The 14,982-nt window shown below is 43.2% G+C and overlaps 1 pseudogene; it reads left to right on the plus strand.

Annotated features, from left to right (window-relative positions):
* Nucleotides 1-765: 765 nt before the first annotated feature.
* On the plus strand, nucleotides 766-1,506 carry LOC103303655 (melanoma-associated antigen 10-like; annotated as a pseudogene).
* Nucleotides 1,507-14,982: the final 13,476 nt, after the last annotated feature.

Consider the following 14,982-nt stretch of genomic DNA (forward strand, 5'->3'; position numbering starts at 1 on the left):
GCCCCCTCTGTCTGTGGTGGGAATTCCCTCAATGAACTTAAGGTATAAAATATTACTCTTGTCAGGGCCTAGATCTATCCCTTTTCCTAACCATAGAATGCATCCTGCAGGCCAAGGCCACCCTCTGCTGACCTAAAGCCACACTTCTTAGTCCAGTGGTTTTCAACTTTCCTAATGCCATGACCCTTTAATACAGTTCCTCATGTTGTGGTGACCCCCAACCATAAAATTATTCTCGTTGCTTCTTCATAACTGTAATTTTGCTACTGTTAATGAATCGTAACGTAAATAACAGATGGACACTGTTCTGCGGTCCAGGACCCCCCAGTCTCCCTCAGGGTCCTCACACCAACTCGGGGCAGGTCCCGGACCTCCTCTGCCGACCTGAGACCCTGCCATGACATGGAGCCCCCAGAGTGTCTCATCCCTGAAGATGCGGAGTCAGTCCTCACCGCTGGTGGTCACCCCGCACCTTGGGGCTCCCAGGACTGACTGCTCTGGGGCCTGGAGTCACCTTGTCTTCCCCCACGGCCTAAAAATCTTCATTCTCAGAGCTGCCAAGGGTATGTTTCTCAGCTGAGGATACTTAGGTATCCAAAACCTGTCGCAGGTGCAGCTATTTGGGGATGAGGAGGACTTGATTGTGTCTGCCTCCTTATCTTTGTCCCTCTCTGCCTCGTTCCCACACAGCCAAGAGAAGGTGTGTGCTGCTGGGACACCAAGACTTCCCAGAGCCCTCTGGGTTCCTGACTCTGTGCCCCTGCCATGGCGGACCCTGCATGGAGCCAATCTGAAGACGAGGGCTTCAGCATCCAAAATGAACAGGAGACAAGCAGCAGAGAGGACTCTGAATATTCTGAGTCATCACTCCACAATGCCCTATATTTGAAGATGACTGAACTGGTGGAGTTTCTACTCCTGAAGTATTATGCAAAACAGCCAACTATTAAGGCAGAAATGCTGAGTAGGGTCATCAAAGAGCACTGAGATCACTTCCCTGAGATCTTCAGCCTAGCCTCTGAGTGCATGCAGCTGGTCTTTGGCATTGATGTGAAGGAAGTGGACCCCAGCAACCTCACCTATGTCCTGGTCACCACTCTGGGACTCACATATGATGGGATGGTGTCCCATGGGTAGTCCATGCCCAACACTGGCCTCCTGGTCATGCTCCTGAGATTGATCCTTGCAGAGGGCAACTGTGCCCCTGAAGAAAATGTCTGGGAAGCACTGAATGTCATGGGTTTGCATGATGGGAAGGAGCATTGGATCTATGGGGTGCCCAGGGAGCTTCTCACCAAAGTTTGGGTGCAGGAACAGTACCTGGAGTACCAGCAGGTGCCCAACAGTGATCCTGAATTATGCCAGTTCCTCTGGAGCCCCAGAGCCCACGCTGAGACCACTAAGTTGAAAGTCCTCGAGACTTTTCTCAGGGATTATAGAAGGGACCCCAATTCTGTCTCATACTTGTCTGAAGAGGCTATGAGTGATGAGGAAGAGGGGGCTTGAGCCAAGTTGCACCCAGGAACCTTTCAGGCTCCTGTCTGGCAGCTTCTCATGTTAGACATGATGTGAGGCCAATTCTTTACTCTGTGTTTGATAAGAGGATAGTCAACATTCTAGGTAGTAAGGCCCAGGGCTATTTGGGGGAATAAGCGCTGTAGCATTTTTGGGTTCCTGTGATGATTTAGAAATTTTTCCTTGTTTTCTGTAGAATTTTTCAAATATTGCTTCTTTTCATAGAAGGTTTCATATACTTCAGTTTGTGAATGACATTGACCATACATATATTTGTACTATCCAGTTCAAAAGTAAGAGTTTTGCTATTGTGTAATACAAAATGGGACACCTTTCAGCGTATTTTATGATTCTGAACTAGATAACATGGCATTAGAATGACATTTTCTTGGAAATGTGAAAGAACTTGAAGGAGAAAAGTGAGACAGCTCTCAGGGTGAAGCTGGCACAACCCAAGGTACTGAGTTTGACAGTGGTGTGGTGTGGGGTCAGGAACTGCTGGGTTTACTCTGTTCTGGGGTGGATGTTCCCCTTTCTGGTCACTCAGAGCCCTCACCTTTTCTTTGGTTGGGCTTGGGCCCCACCAACTCTTAGAATAAGACCACACATCCCTGAGACTGAATAGAAGAAAGTGAGGGGGCCTACATCTGGCCCTTATACTCCCAGTGGTTCTAGGATGGGATGACATATGGCTCCTCACCAAGACTCCTACCAGGGCTGCAGATCTTACTTTAGCTGACCTGACTTCAGACCCTCAGACCAAGGCCCTCTGGTCCCTGAGACTACCAATCTGGAAATGAGGAGGGGCTCAGCCTGACAGCCCTGCCTGGGGTTTTCAGGGCTGACAATAGGGACTGGCCAGATTTCCTTGGAATCCCCTCTTTGTTCTCAGGGTTGGACTACACTCACTCTTTCTTTGGGGGCACTCACTTTGACTCTTAGCAGGACCTGGGACTCTGCTGTTAGCAGAAGTGCTTCCTCAGTTGACTTGAGTTGTCATCTCAGACCAAGATCCACCCTCCCTGAGAGCTCCGAGAGAAGAGCTCCAAGGTCAAAAAAGACTGGAAGCAGGGACTGGGCCTTCTATCCTGGGGTGGGGTTCTAATTATTCCTGTAAGTTACTCATCTTTACTCATGCCAAGGTCTGCCTTTCCTCCTAACAACCAACATAGGATAGTTGACTTCTCCCCCTTGGACCAAGACTTCACCTCCCTGAGGACTCCCTATCTTCCCACCCATAACAGAAAAGATTGTGCCACTTAGAGTCACTAGTAACTATTCCTTTCAGGGCTGAGGACAGATGGCAACTGGACTCTGGGTCATCCTTTCTTTTCAGATAAGCAGGTGAGAAGAACATTAAGGTTTCATGAAGGGCCCGCATCTTGACATCTGGCTGATCCTGGGACACCTCCTTCTGCTGACCTCACCTTTCCCCTCAGACCAAGGTCCTCAGATCGCTGAAATCCTCCATCCCCAGCCACATGGCAGTCATGGGAGCATGCCACACCCATTCATCCTTGCCTGGATCCTCCCAGGCCTGAGAACAAGGCAAGCTGGACTCTGTAAGGTCCCTTATCTTTTGGGCTGGTGGAACCTTCATACTCTCCACTCTCCCTTTCTTGAGACCTGGCAAATCCTGGGACTCCTTTCTCTGCTGACCTAAAATTGCCCCTAAAAACAAGGCCTTACTTCCTTGAGAGACCAAGGCAGAGTTGAGGGTACATCACCTGCAGCCACTCATACCTGGGACTTCAAGAATGACAGGAGCAGGCCAATTTGAGTGGGCTCCCTATGTCTGGGGTGGAGGTCTACTAAGTTCTTCATCAGGATACTGGGACCCCACAAACTGCTGATTTGCTGTCACACTCCTCATCCCAAGGCCCCCAAGGCAGAAGTCAGGAATCATCTCATCTAATTATTCTGTTCTTGGGCCTTCAGAGACTGAAAGCAGGGTCATAGGATCCATCTCTGATTTGGTATCTTAGGTCCTCAGTTCTCCCTCAGGGTCCTCACCTAGACTCTCCGCAGGACCTGGACCTGCCCCCAATATAGTGATTTGAGGCCCTGATCCTTACATGAAGTTCCCAGTCTCTCTTAGACCTGGATGCAAAAGTAAGTCAGAAAAGACCACATGTGATTAATAGCTCCAAGGGGTCTCTCAGGGCTGACAGTAGGGGTGGGCTTCTGTTGGGTCACTTCTGTTCTGGGGTTCAGGGTATCCTCAGTCTTGCCTCAGCATCCTCCTCTTGACTCAGGAAGGAGTTGGGATCCTCCCCTCTGCTGCCTGAGGTCCTCCTGCTCCTTATACCAAACTCCCAGACTCTTTCAGACCCAGATGTGAAAGTCAGGACACACTGCCTGTGGTTATCCTGCTCTTGGAACCTCCCAAAACTGACTGTTCTGGGGTCCAGCTCCCTTTTGGCCTTCCTCAGGGTCCTATCCTTGATCCTAGCATGACCTGAGATTCTCTTCTGCTGAGTGAGGTCCTACTCCTTATACCAAACTCACAGAGTCTCCCAGACCTGGGTGCAGAAGTCAGGAAATGTCATATGTATTCATCCTCCCTTGAGGCCTGCCAGAATTGGCTCTGTTTTGTGGTGGGTGCGAGATCCTCAAGATCATAAACTTGATTCCACACTATGCCTCTGCCCTTACTTGAGACCTTATTCTTTTCACCAAGTCCCCAGTCTCTCTCAGACCCAGATGCAGAAGCCAGGAGATGCTGCACCTGGTCATCGATCATGGGGCCTCCCATGGCTGATGGCAGGGGCACACTTTGGTGGGGTCCCCTTTGTTTGGAGCCCTGGGTTCCCTTACCTTTCCTTAGTATCCTCACATTAACTCTGGCAGTTCACGGGCCTTCCCTCTGTTGCCTGAAGCCCTGCTCCTTATACCAAATCACCAGAGTCTCACAGACCCAGATGCAGAAGTCAGGAAACACCATGTGTGGTCATCCTGCCTTCTTGGCCTCCTAGACATAACTGTTCCTTTGTCATGCCTCATGGTCTTTACATTGAACCCTAGTAGGTTTTGGAACCTCTTTCTGTTGATCCAAGGCACTCAGACCAAGGCCCTCACTGTTAAGTCTGAGAACATCACATTAGGCCACTAAGCCTGGGGATTCCCAGGGCTCCCAGCAGGGCCTTAAATAGATTCCATGGGGCCCTCCCTCTGTTCCTCACCTTGATTCCAGGCAGAGTCTGGCCCCACCAGTGCTGAGCTGAGATTTGCTTCCCTCAGAACTTATCCTTGACTTCCCATTCTCCGAGGAGGTGGGTGAGGGGTGCAGTAAATAGCTCTCAGTAAGACACCCCACTGCAGACTCTCAGTGCTGACAGCAGGGCCACCTGGGTCCTGGGGCCTCAGTCCTCCCTCAGGGTCATACCTGCACTCTGCAGCACTGGGCTCCTTCCCTCTACGGACATGAAGCTGGCCTCCCAGACACGGGCTAATCTTTCTCAAACTTTTGAGGTGGAAGTCAGTGAAGGTCATATCTGGACAGCATTTTTGCCCCCACCCCAGAGCTGACAGTAAGGATGGAGATAGGTTCCATGGGCGCTGAAGTACTCCCCACTCTGGTCCTCATCTTTATCTTGTAAGACCTAAGCTCCTGCCTTCTGTTAACCTGAGTCTGTGACCAAGGCTGTGGCTCCATCATTTCCCTGAAAAAGTGGAGGGGACAGGGGTGTTCATCTGAGAGACCTCCTGGGATTCCCTAGAACTGACAGTAGTACCCAGAGTTGGATTCTGTAGTGCCTTCTCTTCTGGAGTGAGTAGATCTTTCAGTCCTCACTCAGGAGAGGGCCTCACATTCCTTGCAGAGATTGCTGCAGCACCAGGACAGATGCTGCAGGGGGCACTGCTGGGCCCAGGGTGTGGGGGAGGGTCACAGAAGTCCTCCCTCACTTTCCATAGCCTCACTTCACCAGCCTGACTGAGACTTTGGAAAACATCTGTTTTTAAGGTTTCATTTTTTTTGTTTGTTTTTATTGATTTCAGAGAGGAAAAGAGAGATAGAAACATCAATGGTGAGAAAGAATCACGGATTGGCTGCCTCCAGCACGCCCCACACTGGGGACCAAGCCTGCAACCCAGGCATGTGCCCTTGACCAGAATTGAACCCAGGACCCTTCAGTCCACAGGCTGGCATTTTATCCACTAAGGCAAACCAGATAGGGCTAAAGGTTTCATTTTTGTACTGAAGACACTGAGGAACAGAAGGAATTTGAGGAGGTCCTGTGGGTTTGTGGTTGCCTGTCTTTGCTTGTCATTGCAGGAGTTTTTGATTACTTTTTGGTCTTTATTCATAGTAAGTAATACATTTTACATCTCTACCTAAATGTATTTTTAGAATATATTTGTGTATATATAATTTCATGAAAGACTACCTACCTTTACTATCTGTAGTTCACTGGTTATTCTATTTCTATTCCATTCTTTACATTATATTAAAATAATAATTTTTTGACAGACCCATCCTCACCCACTGAGGTGATTTCAGATGGCTATTTACAGACTGCAGGGTATCTCAATCAATGGTACTTTTCTGCTAATCTGGTATTATCCCAGGGATACTAGCATGTGTAGTCTGAGGGCCTCAGATTTGTGCAATGAAGCAGGAAAGGAGTTTAAACATTTCCCCCTACCCACCCTGTTGTCTGCACCTATGCAAACTACAGCCCCTCCCTATGCCCACACTCCCCATGTCTCTATCCCAAACACAAGTCTTCAGTCTCCACAAGACAGTTCACCAGTCTTCATTCTCTCCCAGGCTTTTTCATGGCTCATTGTTTAGATTTTGTTGTTGATTTCCCCACCTGCTTCCTTCTATAATTTTCCAGGTTTGATTTGGGGAGCAGAAGCCATCAGTCTGAGAATGGTTGTGATCTTGACAGTTACAGGTAAGGCACTAAATCTGTAAATCATTTAAACAGAATCAACATATTTACAATACTCTGGTCCCCATCAATGAATATGATATACTGTTTCATTTATTTAGGTCTTCTTTTACCTAATCTCTCAGTAAACTTGCATATTTACATATACTTATACAGATATATAAAGGTATATACCCATACATACAATATGGTATACATATACACAATATTAGAGATATATCCAAAATAATATATCTTATGTGTGTCACATACGTATAATATACACTGAATGGCCAGATTATTATGACCTCTGAATGCACAATAATCTGGCCACTCAGTGTATATCCTATATAATAGAAAGCTAATACGCAAATTGTCCCCTTGACCAGGAGTTTGACCAGCAGGCAGGCCAGCCAACCGCCCATGTCCCCTCCCCCTAGCCAGGCTGGCCGGATCCCCCACCCATGCACAAATTCATGCACTGGGCCTCTAATATATATATATGTATATTGAGTGGCCAGATTATTATGCGTTCAGAGATCATAATAATCTGGCCACTCAGTGTACATTATTATCTATGAAGTAGTTATATAGTTTTACATAGTTACATAGATCTTATACAGTTTTGATAGACTTCTTCATCAGTAATTTTCAGATATTGTTGCTGTTGTGAATGGGGTATTTTATATTAAATGTTCTCATTAGTTACTGAATTAGTGGCAGAACTTTTTATTTTGCTATAGTAATCTTTCATATACTATCTGAAGTCTCATTCACTTGACTATCCCATGTGCCGACTATACCTTTGAATTTTCAAAATAGATGATCAGATTGTAATCAAACACTACCTCTTTATTTTCAATATTCATACATCTTATTTATGTGACATCCACAGCTCTGTCTTTGTCTTCCAGTACAGTTATGAATGGTAGAGGTGAGAATAAACATTTATGTGTAGTTCCTGATTTTAATAGGGTTGCTGGTAACATTTTACATTTAAGTATGCTTACTGTCTATTTTAGGAAATGAAAGTTCCTCTAATCTTAGTTTGCTAAAACTTTGAACTATGAACTCATCTTGGATTTCTTTAAAAGACTTTTTCTTTATTCATTGACCTGATCAAATGATTTTTATTTCCTCTAATTTGTTAATGTAGGGAATTACAATTTAAAGTAGTTTATAATGTTAAATCATATTTTTATTTCTCAGACACAGACTGTTCATTTAATTTTCTGCTCCACTGAATATGCTAATAGTCATCAAAAAAATTCCAAGTAGCATCCTACAATATAGCTGACCAGTACTCTTCAAAACTGTCAAAATCATAAAAAATAAGGAATGTCTGTGAAATTGTCACAGCCAATAGTATCCTAAGGAGGTTTGATGAATGAATGTAATGTGGTTTCCTACATGGGATCCTGAATCAGAAAAGGACATGAGATAAAAACTAAAGAATCTGAGTCAAGTGTGGATTTTTGTTAATAACACTGTAACAATATTAGTTCAGTAGTTGTGACAAGTGTACCATAATATAGCATGTTAATAATAGAGGAAGCTGAATGTGGAGCATATGGGAACTCTTTGTACAATCTTTGCAAAAATTTGTGTAAGTCAAAAACTATTCTAAAATAAAAAGTTTATTTGAAAATTTAAAAGGGAAAAATTTAGCCAACTAGATAAATAAATGCTAAGTATGAAAAAACCTATAGCAAAACATCAAACTTATATGAAGAAAAGTTGAAAGCTTTTAACTTTAAATTGGGAACTAGACAAGGATAACTGCTTCCACCAATTCTATTCAATATTTTTTATAAAAATACTAGCCAGTGCAGTAATGGAAACAGAAAAAATAAAAATATATACAGATCAGAAAACAAGAAACAAAGATGCCACAATAGATGCTTACATAGTGCATGAAGAAAATTAAAAAGAACTAAAGTTAAACTATTGACTCAATGAAAGTGTATATAAAGGTTGCTGACTTTAACACCGATATACAACTTCGTTTCAACAGCAATAAATAGTATGAAAATAAAAGTAAACAAAATGTAATCTGTAACTTATAATACCAAAATATCAAGTAAGACTAATTCTGGCCAAATAATACTTAAGAACTTTGATAAGAAGTTGGATAGATAATGGATAAGAAAATGGATAAATGCTACTTAGATAAATAAGTAATGTTTGACATAAATATAAAATATAATACAATCATGAATGTGAAGATTCAATATTGTAAACATGTTAGTTCTTTCTAAAATTAATCTATAGATTGACTGCAATAGCAATAAAAAGCTCAAAAGGCTTTGTGGGTAAATATGTCTGTTTATGTACATTTGTATATGAGATATAACACAATGATTCTAAAATTTAAATTGACATAAATTGGGCCAAGGCTCTCTTGAGATATTAGAAAATAAGAAAAATTATGTTACTAGATAAGAACTGTTAAAATACTATAGTAATTAAAATGGTGGTGTGAATTCAGGGGTTAACAAATAGACCAATGGAACTGCATAGAGCCCTGAAATAGACATGCTTATATATGGACCCTTGATTTATGAAAAGGTGCAATTTCAGAGCAGTGGGGAAAGGACAGTATTTTATGAATAACAGTGAAATAATTGGTGTCTATATAGAAAACAAAATGTAACTGGAACCCTCCTGTTATTATACAAATATCAACTGCAGAGGGATTAAATACTTACTTTTTAAATTGTTATAAAAATGTTCAGCCATACATATAAGTATACAGAATAGTAAAATGAACCTTCATATATTATATCATCTAGAGCAGCGATTTTCAACTATTTTTATCTCATGGCACACCTAAAGTAACTACTAAAATTCTGCGGTTGAAAATCACTGATATAGAGAGCTAGCAGCCTGGGTCAAGTAGAGTATAGATAATGCTGAAAAGGAAAGGACTATGGTAAAAGAGGCTTGGGACATTGGTCAGATTAGCAACAAAAAGGGTGAAGATTATATGAATTGAGAAGTATAGGAAATGGTAGCTCCTTCTGCCCCCTTATCTCCAATATTGATGTCTTTATTACCTGATGGGCCTTTGTTTTCAAAGAGCAGGACATTGTACTTAGCCATGGATTGGGAGAAAGCTACCTGGGCCAAGTATCTGTTCATTTTGTCTCTCACTGCACCCATCTTTCTGCTGACCTCTGGAGCTCTTGAGAGTATGTTTTGACATACCCATAGATGTATGACTTGACAGCATGATTTCAGAGACTCATGACAAGGGGATGTTTTGCTCTGATGAAGGTGTCCTGTACATCCTGCTGTCTTGCAGAAAATCCTTTATGTATACCCCCACTAATGGGTCTTGGGTTACTTAATGAAGCAACAGAGGGGTCTCTTTACTTCTTGAGGTCAGGGGTACTTTTAATGGTGAGAGGATAGGAATCACAGAATGATTCCACAGTGGTCAGGGAGCTTCCAAAGATGGCAATGGGAAGGACTCTTCCTCTAGCACATGAACTACCACCAGTCTCATCAGAACAAATGAAAATCCTGCCATAGCTGAGTTGGTCCTGGACAAAGTGAACCTGGAGATGCTCAAGCCTTCAGTGAAATCTCTGACAAAACTACAAGTAACCTTATTTTGGCATCTCAGAGTTTCCAAATTCTTCTGAGAGTCCTGTCAATAGTGTGGACAGATGAAAGTGTGTGGAAGAGATATATGGATGGGCGCAGTATTAAGACAGCAATTCCTGCCCTAACTGGTTTGGCTCAGTGGATAGAGCATTGGCCTGCGGACTGAAAGGTGCCAGGTTCGATTCCGGTCAAGGGCATGTACCTTGGTTGCAGGCACATCCCCAGTAGGAGGTGTGCGGGAGGCAGCTGATTGATGTTTCTCTCCCATCAATGTTTCTAACTCTCTATTCCTCTCCCTTCCTCTCTGTAAAAAATCAATAAAATATATTTAAAAAAAAAACAACAACAACAAAAACAGCAATTCCCAATGGGTGGATGAGATGACCAACATGGGCTCTTTCCTCTTGTAGGGCCTCCCAGCCAACCAAATTGTAGCCCTATTTATGTGTGACCCAATTCTCATTTAGAGACTGAGACTGCCAGCCTGATGCCTTTCTAATCAGGAGGTTCAAATCCCATTTTGATGGTACAGGGACTTCATTAAGACACTTCCATGACACTCAACTGCTGAGCCACATCAGTCAGGCCAGCACAGCATTTTAATGAGACTCTGTAAACTTTCAAAAACCTGAATATGATATCCTCTTTTCACCTTCACAGGGTTTTCTTGCTCTCTATTCTGCACGTCTATATCAGCAAAGGACATTTAAAATAATTTATAAAGACCACCCCCCAATGGAAATAAATGTCCATATTGTATTTTGGCACCACAATGGCTTGCTGTGTTTTAAAATACTTTTGTTTAAAATGATTAGAATAGTTTGTGTAAAAGTATAAACTAATTTTACTAGTAACTGTGACATTACCATTTCCCTTCTGCTCAAAAACCCTGGATTCAAATGTCCCAGGGTATGAGAAGGGCAATGCGCAAAGCCAGGGGAAGGTGAAGGTGAGCAATGGAAATGAGAAGTTTCCAGGGCTCAAATAAAGCTCCCTCCCAACTCAACAGAGAGGAAACACAATGACCCATAAACATATTTGCCATTATATATGTATTTATTTATTTTCTTCTTTTGGCTATTTACAAACCTTTATTTCATCATAATTTTCAGAAACATAATTTTGTTTCTTCATGGTTTAATTTTTTTAAAATTCAGAACTGGTCAAGTCTTTTTCATGCAAGAATTTACATTTAATAAGGACAAAGGGCACCAGGTCATCTTGTGGGGTCTCTGCTGCTCTGCGTCCTTTTGTGGGTCAGGCCATCCAGGGCACATGGATCTTAGTCCTCTTCCTTTCTTGGTTTTCATCGCCTGGACCCAGCACCTCTCCTGAAGAAGTACATGTGTATATGTGTAGTTTTACTTTATTTCATCTGCCTCCAGGATGACACTGCGTTGGCTGGCTTCTGAATAATTCCCTGGCACTGTGGTCAGTTGAACTATACCTGGGCACCTTCAGTTCTGATGATGACTACTGACCCCAGGGACACAATCTGACAAGATGGTGGTTGCAAAGTCTTTCACATGTTGAGTCAGCAAAGGTGACCCTGACCAACTGGAGCTTTTTCATAATTGAAGTATTTGAGGGTGACATTGTAACACCCTCCCCACTCCCTACCCTGAAAACCCAACACTGATAATAAAGATTTCATATCGATCACAGGACACGATACAACAAGCATGAACACAATGCACTTTGTAGGACAAGTCACAATTTCCTTTGATGCTCAGCACCATGATAGGGTACCATATTGTTGGATAACTTAGCAAATGCATTCATTAGTTAATAGCTCAGAGGGTTAGTTAGCTCTTTTATGTACATAATAAGGAATGGCCACAGTCTCAGCAAAACACAGCTCTAAATATACAAAGACCTTTCAGCATTGCTATTAACAAGATGACATGGATTGTAAGAATACATTTGACAAGCTCTAGTAAGACTCAACAGCTCCTCTGTTAGTTCTGCAAAAGCACCCCACAGTGGCAGATGGAACAAGTGAGAATTTGGTAGGAAACATGTCCCACATAAGCATAATAAAATGACACTTTGAAGAGACAGAGGGTGTCTTTCCCATGGTAGTGATGGAGAGGGTATTTGAGGGGGAAAATTAATATGATAGCCCATGTGAGGAAAAGAAAGGGAGAGTGGGTAGAGGATTAAGTGGGGGTTGCTCCATCCCAGACTTAGCAACACCTCTCCCTCTGCCAAAGATCAAAATTATCTATCGCCACAAGCACTCTCTGGCTGGGGCTGAGAAAGGCTCCATGTGCCAAACCCCAGGAGTACCCTACTAGGTGCTCTGCACTTCCAGAGTTACTTAGTGTGAGGTATGGAGTAGGAGGGGATATAGGCAGCCAGTTGGAGGAAGGTGTGCCTGTACCACTGGGGACAGCTAAGGATGGGGCTCAACAATGATGCTGAAGACAGAACACACATTGAACATGACAAGGGGCGATCTGGCAATTTTCACGCTAAAATGACCAAGTCCATGGCAAACTCACAAGGTTCAAGTTTCAAGTTTCTGAAAAGGTGTCATTGCCAGACCTCCACCTCACCTTGACACTTAGCCTCACACAGTGTGAGTTGCAGTACAGTTCAACACATTGCAGCACATTAGGGCAATATATTCTTTTTAAGATATACTATTATATCTAGCTATGTGGATCTATAGATATTTACAACTGGACTCTCTACTCTTCTTCTGTGCTTTGAAGTTTTCCTGTGCATTGCTGACAGATACACTTTAAACCCCATTTTTGTCCCCACTGATCTAGTCTCTTTCACTAGTATGACCTTACCCTAAATGAACTGCTTGCCTCCCATAGGGCTCAAAGGCCCTCCAGGAAACCCAAATCCAAATCAACCAACCAATGTTTAAGTCTTTCTGTAGCCATGGTGGTAGCTTCACATGTGGGGTTATTGCACCCCCTCCAGCCTGGATCTCTCTGTGAGGGGTGTCCAAAAATAAAGAAGCAATCTTAGACTTTCCAGGGGCAACTTTCTTATTTTTAATTGTCTTACAAGATATGTGTGTGTGTGTGTGTGTGTGTGTGTGTGTGTGTGTGTGCATACAAGTGTAAACATGTGATTGTGACTGTGTGTTTGTGGCTGTGTGTTTGTGTATGTCTCTGTGTGTACTAGTATATGTATATACTGCTGAGGGTGAGTGACCAATATGTGCATCGTGTGTGTGTGTGACTGTGTAGATCTCTGTGGGTGTGTATGTGTAGAAGGCTATATTTTTATGCCACATCTATAGAAAAGAAGAGGGGAGGTGACAAAATGGGTTGATTCTGGCAGGCTGTCCCTGGGACCTTTTGTACTTCTCTTCTTGGTCAGCCTTCTCAGCCCTCTAACTATCTCTTTCCCTAGAGGGGGTGGAAAGAGGAAGTTCCAAATCCAAGGCTGAAGTTCAACAACAACCATCCATCCCAGGGTGTCTACTAAAGCATTCATGCCTCTGAATGGACCCACCATCACAGTCCATGGCTGCATCCATCTCCCAGGTACCTTTGGTTCTCTGCATCCAGCTGTTAGTAGCCAATTCCCTGGGTCATTTCCTCACATCACCAAACTGCTTGGGGCTTACTCCAAGATCAGGCTTACAAGGTGGTTGAAATAAAGGGATGAGTTATCAAGGCTATATACAACCATCTCTATAGTTCTTTATATCATATTTCTGTTCTCAATGCATCTTCAAGGCATTCCAAACATGTCCTTCCAGGACAAAACAAAATGCTCTGCACTCCCAACTTATCCCATGATTGAGCAATTCCTGCCCCAAGGCACTAAATTATCACTTCCTAAGACTCTAGAACTATATTCACCTCTGTGTCTTCTATCCAGGAGATATCACAAATGTGTGGAGGGAGAAGGTGAGGAGCCACTCCCTGAAACAGGAATTGGAAAGAAGAAGTTAATCATCCTGGCCAAATAGACACCTCCCCCTTCATGTGGGAAAAGGCCAAGGGAATTCTGTTGATTCTAGAAGAGCCACCAACAAGAAATACATATGCTTTCAGGTGTATTTCCTTTCACACCCATTCAAATCAGATAAATAAGCATAAGTATGCACACATGCACTTAGACCTACACGCAAAATATACCCATGTGTGTACACACAAGCACACACATACATAAATCACAAATTTACACACTCTTTCATAGGGGTACACACACACACATATATGTATCCACATGTTGTTATATATATATATTCTTATACACACCAATAGAGATTTACACTGATATACATATAGCTATATAGCTTTTCAAATAGTTGTATGTGCACATAGAACTACCTTGATGCACACACACACACACCCTGGTATACACAAAAACAAACACAGAAACACAGTTAAAAGGGGAGGTGGCTGAGGGATTGCAGGGGAGGCTGCCTAGGAAGGAAGGAGGACCATATGCTGAGTGCTTTGCAAATCTTGTTCCTCCATGGCCTCAATCAATGAGTTGGAGTTGTTTGGCACATTGGAGCACAAACTAATTTCTACTTCCCTTAGAAGCCCCAGTAAGTGGGCATATTCCATGTGTTCACACTGGCCACCAGCCTCTTCCTGCAGAAATGCTCCAGGTGCTATAGAATGAGGTCTGGTGCCTAGCAGAACCTAATGGAGCACCTCCTTTTGTAAAGTGGAGGGGAGAAAAAGGGAGTGCCTCAGTTGAAAGAGTTAAGAGGACAAGAAGGAAGAGCAAGTGGTGTGGCTTTACCACTTACTGGCTGCATGTTCTCAAGCTCCATTTTTCCCCCTTGGAACATTGGGACAATGTGTTTTGCCTTCTCTGGCTCACAGGGCTCCTGTGAGGGTCTGACGATATGATGGTTCAGTGAGCTCATTAAGACTACACTGGACAAATAGAAAGGATTAGTATAGAGATTCACAACAGTTGTTCATCTGCTATTCTAGATCAGATGGTGAAGTAGCAGGTCAGAACTTTTCTAACCTTAATCTTCATTCACCAA

Source organism: Eptesicus fuscus, chromosome 1 (genome assembly GCF_027574615.1).
Source record: "Eptesicus fuscus isolate TK198812 chromosome 1, DD_ASM_mEF_20220401, whole genome shotgun sequence".
Taxonomy (NCBI): Eukaryota; Metazoa; Chordata; class Mammalia; order Chiroptera; family Vespertilionidae; genus Eptesicus; species Eptesicus fuscus.